This window comes from Pyxicephalus adspersus, chromosome 5, assembly GCF_032062135.1.
Source record: "Pyxicephalus adspersus chromosome 5, UCB_Pads_2.0, whole genome shotgun sequence".
Lineage (NCBI taxonomy): Eukaryota > Metazoa > Chordata > Amphibia > Anura > Pyxicephalidae > Pyxicephalus > Pyxicephalus adspersus.
Window position 1 is genome coordinate 131505479 of NC_092862.1, and position 8764 is coordinate 131514242.

Sequence of the window (8764 nt, forward strand, 5' to 3'; positions counted from 1 at the left end):
CTCAAAAGCAGGTATGTAACTACAAGGCCTCTGAGAAATATTACTTCTGCATTCCTGGGCTTTGTAGGCAATCAAATTGTAGCATAAAGAGAAATTCAGATGTCTGTATTGGTTTACATTGTAAATAAATACAAATATGTATTTCTTTTTTATTACATAACAATATCTTTTATATAAGTCAAATTGTTTTTTTTTTTTACATTACTTATATATTTTATTCAGAACTTGGTACACTTGGTTCAATAATGATTAATATTGATGTGTTTAATTGCTATGCAAGAGAAAAGTCATCACAGGTTAATTACTAAAAAAGATGATGAATGGATATTTATTTCTTATTGTAATTATAATACTTGGATAGTTTAAATAATTGTAAGGACATAAGCCTTAAAAAGCAATAATGAGAAAACTATTATCTTGCTTCATCATTTCATTAAATAATTTAAAAAATAATGTTGCTCTTACTCTAAATTGGTGCTTGCAGGCTGTGTGTGGTGTGTCTGACAAGTGTCTTGCCAGGAATATGTGAGACATATCAAAATCAATTTAATTGAGGCCAAATTACCTCGAATCATTGCAAGTACCGAAAGGCCAGACATAAGGCTTAATATGAATAAATGATATAGACATATGAACATTTGTGTGAACATAGCTGAGAACTGTGTGAACATCGCTAACTATGAAGGAGCCCCTATCCTTCAAATGAGCTGCTTCCATTATCACAATTGGCCTGATTTATTAAAGCTCTCCAAGGCTGGAGAGGATAAACTTTCATTAGTGCAGCTGGGTAATCCAGCAAACCTGAAATAAATTTGGTCCTCCTTTGAAGAAATCTATTCCAGGTTTGCTGGATCACGTAGCTTCACTGATGAAAGTGTATTCTCTCCAGTCTTCCATAGTTATGTTTTAATTCACATTCATTAACCTATCACTTTTATTGTGTAACTTTCCATTGCTGATCAATATGAACTCATCCTAAAGCATCCCTATAGGTCTATATGATTTATTTATCATTACATGCTTGACAATTTGATGACACGTCTTAAGGTGCGTACACACTTCCAATTTTTATCGTTCCAATCGAACGACGAACGATCGATTGGGCAAAAAATCGTTCATAAAAAAGTAACCAACGACGCCGACGAACGAGGAAAGTCGCTGGAAACGAACGACCGGACCGGCGGATCGGATTGGACGACGATCGTTGAACATCGTTCGTATGTACGGTCGTTCGTTGATCGTCCATGTTCAGAGCATGCGTGATGAACGAACGTCCGTTCACTTTCCTATCGTGCACATAGTTCCTCTATCGCTTAAACGATCGTATCTATTGTGTGTACAATATCTACGAACGATCGTGTCGTTACCTCTATGTGCAGTATCGGTGCTATACGATCGTTCATATATATCGTGCAGGAACGTTCGTCGTTCGTTTTCCGACGATAATAATTGGAAGTGTGTACGTAGCTTTATGTTCGCACTTACCAATCTCACACAATTGTGAATTTATTGTCTCTTTTTATGAATATTTATCTGTCTTGACTATCTTTGCAAATATTGACGTTATTAACATATTTATGAACATTATTGTACCATCTATACAGTTGAAATATCATTGTATTTTGTTACACAGTCATTCAAATGGTCTCAGTGTATCCCCTGAAGAAGCCTACTGGCGAAACATGTTGGGATTGAGACATTATCCAATCCTACCTTAATACCATCTGTGTAGGCAGCTGTTGTTAAGTGATACATATTCCTTTGTTAAATTACATGGGATAGCCTAATTCTTATTATATGTGTAATGCACAACAATTGTATTTTCGCTTACTAAATGACATACAATTTGGTTTGCGAAATACAGTTTTGACACTTGCCACCAAAAACCCAGCCTTCTTTGTGTTTTCATATTTCTAAAGCTGGTTACAGTTATATAATGTGTGCGATCACCTTAAATAATCAGTTCACTCAAAATTAATATTTATTTTTGATGCTGCAAGCATAAAGTATCTTTTTTTTACATTTCTTGGGTACAACATTGGTGATACCTGTAAGCAAATTGCCTGGTTTTGCACATCTACTGTGACCATTATAAGGGTTTTCCACTATCCCTGGTGAATTTTTTGAAATTGTTTTATGTCAGGGGGAATGTAAGGGAAAAAGCTGAAACATGAAGTTGGGGAATATTTAGTAGCAATCATAAAATAGACTCTTCTTGTATTGTTGAAGATGTTTCATAGCATGTCCAAGTCAATCTTTTATTCCAGAGTACCAGGAAAATATCCCAAGTGCACTTTTTCGACATAAAGGGCAAAAAGCATGAAAGAGGCCATCTACATCAAGCTGGAACAGGCACCTTTCATATATAATACCATATTTCATCTCTACCTCTGTGATTGAACAATTATTCACACCTTAGTTAGTAAACGGAAGGACTAACACCTATACAAACCTCCTAAATGCAATAGGATAGGACTGAGCAACTGGAACAGTTCCATGACTTTTTTACCCACCATCCAGACAAGACATGGACCATCTTTAATATTACAGAACACATTCAGATGAATGATGAACTACTACAAGAAATACCATGACCTTGATGAATGATTATAAACTTCAAAGCCATAAGGGTGGGGAAATACCTAAAACCTTTAGGAGGAAAGGAACAATGTTAGGGAATTACAGCAGGGAGCTCTTGCCAATGGAGCATTGAAAACATATTATAAAAGTGGCTTGCAGTCTCTTCATGGTCTGCTTCCTAAGTGGACCCACTCATTCATGCTAAAATGCAGGATAAAGGTAAACAAAATACTTACTTTTACTTGTGTGTTGATGGGGGTGGTATTATTTCCTGCAGACAAGATCCGGGGTATGATGAGCATTTACTTTTGTTTGAACTGACTCCTAAATGTGAGTTGGTTTGGACTTATCCTTTAATGTAAATTTCTATTTAACTTTTTTTTTAATGGCTAGTTGCCTTTTAAATGTGCATACCATGTAGGAGTAAAACAGCATTCAGTAAGCATGGTTAACAACCATTTAAACAGACCATAGAAACTTCAATCTGTAAAGGAGCCTCAGTAAACTGTACATGGAGAAGTATTGTATTGTGCACCCAGGCCTCTTTATGTGCATGCTCAGAAGTTCCATTGCTACCCAAGGTGCAAGATATCCTAAGTTGGCAATTGTAATAGAGACTATATGCTTTTATACTAAGCATATGGAAGCACATGGTACTGTTCTACTGTACTTTAGTTCGAGAAGAACTAAATGTTGATCCTGTGCCCAAAATAGACAAGAAGAAAGCGGACAACTAGTCATCTGTATTGCATGTGGTCTTCTTCCCAGATGATCCTTTCTCCATTGCTAATTTACTATGCCTTGCTCTGCACTGGGTTTATGTATGAAGGTGGCCTTCTCTGTATATACAAGGCTTTTTTTCCTTATATCAGAGCTGCTCCCTGATGATTGATGATATAACGAAGCTACCAGGGAGTCGAAAAAAGCACAGATTCACAAAATAAATGAAGGAGAAGTGGGGACATTTGTTTAAGCTTTCTCTCCAGCAAAGAGGATAGTGAGATGCACGATAGTTATATCAGAAAATCTCACTTCATCTCTGGTGAAACTAATAGTCAGAGGCAGCAGTGCACTAGATGATCTCACACTGCAGATATACAGCAATGGGGCTCAAGGCATAAGAGTGTCTAGATGCAGGAATGACACTGGTAATTTTCAGGATACAAAAGGTAATTAATAAATAAAATTTCTAGATGCTCTATAGAAAATAACAAATGTTCAATGTTTAGGTTTTCTTCTAATAACTGTAATTATGCATTATAAAGGGAACTGAACATTTTTAGCAATACTTGCATACAATCTTCCAAAAAAAAAAACTACTCCATTTGGTATGTACTCTCTTGTCTTCTGCCCTACTTTATTTACCATTCAGTAAGGACTTTGGCTGCACTGCATGATATAAACCCATACACTTTTTTATTAAATATGATCAAGAAACTGTGGCACAGCAAGTAAAGTGAGGAAAATTCATTAAAAAGCTATATTTCAGTAAACTTTAAAGATGTTTAGAGATGTGCACACACTAAAAATTTGCCAACGTTTCCCTTTAATATCAGTTGTAAATGGTACCTTCTGGAATTTATTGCTCAGATTAGAAAAAAACTATATTCCTTGATTGCTCTGCCTACAGCATTCTAGGGAGCCATTCGCATCCCTTATGTAATGACACATTTGTGTGTTGTTGCTGGCGCTGTGGTAAGACTCAGCTAGAGGAAAAGATGCAGAGAAATCAAATGATAGTGTTCCATTGTCTGCTGATGTGCGGGTAATAAAGGATCCTCAAGATGAATTAAAGATAGTGAGGATGAAATCACAAAGCTTCAAACCTTCTCCAAAATCTCATCATTAGTACTCAGATCCATCTGTTTACCTTGTGGTTCCATTAGCTCTAACATCAGCAATAAACTTTGGTTGGCAAATAATTCATATTTGAGAGATAATGTTGTTCTTGACCTCCTCTGTGCAAGGCACAAGGCATTTTAGAAAAACGGAAATCACAAATGAAATAAAACCTTCATAAAAAAAAGAAAGATGAAATATGTTTCTTGCTTTCTTTATAATGTACAAGCTGACTTTAAAATGAACAGTGTGCCCATTGCTGATATTTCTAATATAAATGACTGCTGTATTCCCAGCTTCACCAATTACAACATAAGGGCTGTGGTTCTCTTGCATGATTTCCTAATAGAAGGTGCAAAGGTGAGACATTTAAGCTCCGTATACACGTCAAATTTTTCTCGCCCGATAATCGGCATCGGCCAGATATCGGGTCAGAATCTGGCGTGTGTACAGCCGAGGTTGTTCATCATCTGTGGATCCGCGCAGCAGGGTGCCGCTCTGTCGCTCTCCCCCTCCCCTCTCCATAGAGCAGAACCGTGCTGTATGTACAGCACTCCTTCATGCGCTTCTTATCGTTGGAAAGGATCGTGAAAGATCCTTTCCAACTACAAGAATTGCACGTGTGTATGCGGCTTTAGACATTCAGAGAAGGTTAACTACTGGAGATCTCTAGAGATACATACAAGTTCCAGAAGGTAATGCAACTTATATAGTTTATCCAATACTATACATTTTAGCTGGACTTGCTCTTTAAAGTGGACTTTGCATCAATTTTTCAATGCATTCAGTCTAAATGAAACATTCAAGGATTTATTACCTTTTACAGACATCACAATCAGCTATTTATGCATTCATCTGCTTTTCTTTTCCAAAGAATGCTGTGGTAATTTTAAAACATAGCTACATAAACTAAAATTAGTTTTATTTTATTATTATTAATTTTTTTTTTTTTTTTTGCTTTACATAATCGCATGAGCCCAATTTACACCTTTTGCTTCTAGCAATTCACAAACAATGCTTGAAGCTGTGTGTCTTTTGAATGGTTCAGATATGAGGCATGATTGCAGCACCAGGGTCTATAGGATCTGCAGCCCTTACATCCAAGAAGCCCGGAAGTACAAAGAGAGCTATACTAATCTATTCATATATTTAAAAACCTGCATGACAGGTGGTTGCTTTTGCAGTGCAAAAAGGTGTAACTGACTTAATCTGGGTAAATTAGAGCAGAATTAAACCTAAAAAACAAAAATGATGAGCAGGCAGCTCTTTATTACAGAAGGTACATTACATTAATCTTAGGTGGAAAAGTTAGGTCATACCATCTGGCTTATCAAGATGGTTGAAGACCCAAAATTGGACCAGGGAAAGTTGGTGCCAGAGATGGAGCAAGGAGAGATGATTTCAGTTCTACTTTAATTGTACTCAGAGATGGGCTTTGATTTGCAAGGTGTTGACCTGGAACACATATGCAGGTCAGAATTTGTGACTTAGTTTTCTGTATACTTATATTTGGTAGTGAGTTACGAGGTGGTAAAGTATGATATGTAGATGTTAGTAAAGCACCTGACTTTGCAACCCCTAAAAAAGTTAGTGATGTCAGTTTCCATATTTTGATCATGACAAGTACTCTTTACTTTGGAATACCAGGGTTATTTTTGAAACACTACAATGTTTTACAATGTTTTATTATTGGGATGGTCAGCTTGGATGTTAAGCAACATACAGGTTAATATTATTGCTTTCTTTTTGCTTGATATTCAGTGTCTAATTTGCAACTCAATTACGTCATTTTATATTATGTTATATTTATTTATTTTTATTATATTAAGTGTCATAAGTGTTATAAGTGTCTATATTTTTTCTGGTGGTTGCCAAAAACCTCTGGCCATCGAAGTGGAGGACAACCATTAAACAGACTGAACAGGCAGCATAACCAGGGACCCCAACAAAAAAAGGCCCAAGAATCCAGAGATTTAGGAATCATAGTTTAACTCTAAGACACGACAATGCTTCTAGAGAACTATATCCAGATGTGTGCCAAGAATTTTCATACATCTTGATTTTCCAATGTAAACCAAGCTATCCTGATTTTAAATCCATCAGAAAAAAAACGAGTTTGCACAAAATAATTTCTTAGCTGCCCATAAACACGACCGCAACCGAAAATTTATTAAGCTGAATGCAAAATGTATGAAAGGCATTATTACTTTCATATCTACTCTGCCTGAAGATTCTAACAAGATTTTATGGAGGATATTTTATCTATTTCTTTCTCTCTAATTCTCAGCACAGCAGGTGCAATGTGCAATACAAAATGTATAAATAGAAATACATGTAGCAGACACAGCTCCCAGATCCCAGCTCTATGAATTACTCCATATTTATTTATATGTTTTTTTTCAGTATTTTCAAGTAAAACACAAAACTGAAGGGTGGAATTAAACACTGTGTTTTTGAGGTAAAGATTTTAGCCAACAAAAAACAGGATGCATAAATATTTATAGTACAGTCCACCCTGTGACTGATGTTTCAGGGCTGGAAAATAACACAGAACCTTTTTGTCAACTACTGCTTTTACAAAACGTAAGTTTCCTCTGTGTAGTGTGGTTACCATGTGGTGGATAGATACATTGCACCATTGGAAACCACACAAATGTAATTAGGGCCTCAGTGTCAGAAAAACCAGGTTGAACCAGGAAATATTTCATATTTTTTATATATTGCACAATGTGTGCTTATAGTAAAAACTCATTTGAACACCATTTGCAAATAAACTGACCACATCAAACAACGTCAAATTAACTGCAGGAAACAAAACTATTACTTAAATTTTTATTTTTTTTTAAAGTGGACCTTAACTTAGAAGTAAAGATTCACTAAAATTTCACAAAAAATTGTTACTAATTGTGCCTGTGCAGAATCAAGAAAGATTTCTTTTATCAGTATTTTTATTGGTAAGATGAAAAGTATTACAATGAAATCAGAAGTATGACCACTTGATCTGCAGCAGGTTCCAGGAATTTAAATACAAAATTTCTAAACACCTCTCATCTCCATTGCATTGACCTTACAATCTCTGAACGCTGTTGGAGGTGTGATGAAGAGGCGGGAACCATGCTCCATATATTCTGGTCTAGCCCAGCCCTGGGGCCCTTCTGGTCTAGGGTGAGTGAGATCATCCAAAGACTTGAAGACTACTTGGTACCTGATGACCCTCCATTTTTTCTTTTACAACAGCTCCCTATCACATGAATTTCACCAAACTTCTGTGGTTGGACATTTGATAATTGCAGCCAAAATAAGCATCCCATTGAATTGGAGATCATCCTTTTGCCTCTCTATAGCCAAATGGACTTAACATTATTAATACACAGTATTTATATAGCGCCAACATATTATGCAGCGCTTTACAAAGTCCATAGTCATAGTCCTCTCAAAGGGGCTCACAGTCTAATGTCCCCACCATAGTCATATGTCATTAATACAGTCCAAGGCCAATTTTGGTAGGAAGCCAATTAACCTAACTGCATGTTTTTTTGGAATGTGAGAGGAAACTAGATTACCTGGAGGAAACCCACACAAACTCCATGCAGATAGTGTCTTGGCTGAGTTTCAAACCTGGGACCTAGCACTGCAAAGGCCAGAGTGCTAACCACTGAGCCACTGTGCTGCCTGTATTGATGAGGTAATCCTCATGCAGGACCTCACCACAGTGATGAGAAGTGGGAGACTACCTGGTTCTATTGAAAGTTATTTGCAGATTCTCCAGATTATAGGAGATATTTGTGTACACGAGGAGGTGAGCCTCCAATATAACTTGTACTGATTTTGCCTTTCTTTATAGTATGTATTTTATCCCAAGTGATATTCAGTTGATCCTGTCTAATATTTTGCCATTTATTGAGCATTTTGCCTTATGTAATATAAGTGTTGACTTCTAGTAGTTCCAACTCTTCTTGATGTATTGCTGTTTCCTATTTGTGTCTGTACTCTTGACTCTTAGTCTTACTTTTAATCTTACTCTTGACTCTTTAATTTTACTCTTAGTAAAATGAAAATAAAGAATGTTAAAAAGAAAAAAGTTGGAAGAATGAGGAAGAAACAACAGTTATTAGGGGAACAGTGCAAGACTGGTAAGTAATAACAAAAAGTTCAAGAAAGCTATGTGCTCATCCAGCAGAAAACAACAATCAAATATAAACATAGGAAAAAACAAGATTGAGAAAATAATACATACACAATATGTTGCAGGGGAGATCACAACCAAGCTAAATAATACCCAAAAAAGGGGTGAAATTTCATCACAGATTAGTCTGAACCCCGAAAGATTTATCTTTTGTCCTGA